We start from the raw sequence: 621 nt of genomic DNA on the forward strand, positions 1-621 counted from the left end.
GTTGAATGCTCCATGATGATAACCGGTCCAGTTTTGGAGTATCAGGCTAAAAGGCCCTGGAAGAGAGGGTTCTAGGATTAAAATGAAACTGATAAGTTATCTGATGTTATAATATCTAGGCAACTATTTAGTAGAAATTCGACACATTTGTTAGCTCTTGTATAGAAAAACACAGTGATTAGGTATATGAAAAACTAAACAAATGAAAAGCAAGGCAACGATTAACTCCAGAATAAAACAAAAATGTTGAAAACATAACCCATAATATTATTTGGATTAGCATTCATTCCACAAATATTTGAGTGCTTACTATATGTCAGGCGCTGTTATAAGTAATGGGCCAACTGCAATAGAAAAATAGATCCAATTCTTATTTTCAAGGAGCTTACATTCTAGTGGATGAAGATCGATGCTTAAAAAAAGACTTAGTATGTAATACCAGATAGTGATTCACGCTTTAAAAGAAAATTTAGAAGTATACATGGATTGAAAAGTGGAGTGTGTCTGCTAGTTAACATAAAGCAGTCTGGGAATAAAGAAACATTTGAACAGACCTGAGTAAATTGAAAGAGAAATCTTGACTCTCTGTGGGAAATTTGTTCTAGAAAGAGCAGATAGTGC

General features: G+C 33.7%; 1 protein-coding gene across 1 annotated transcript in view; it reads left to right on the forward strand.

Moving 5' to 3' along the window:
- Positions 1 to 621, forward strand: part of TMEM45B (transmembrane protein 45B) — a 31,299-nt gene that overhangs the window by 22,289 nt on the left and 8,389 nt on the right. The window lies entirely within an intron of this gene.

The sequence above is a fragment of the Pteropus alecto genome, unplaced genomic scaffold, assembly GCF_000325575.1.
Source record: "Pteropus alecto unplaced genomic scaffold, ASM32557v1 scaffold210, whole genome shotgun sequence".
In the NCBI taxonomy this organism is placed as follows: domain Eukaryota; kingdom Metazoa; phylum Chordata; class Mammalia; order Chiroptera; family Pteropodidae; genus Pteropus; species Pteropus alecto.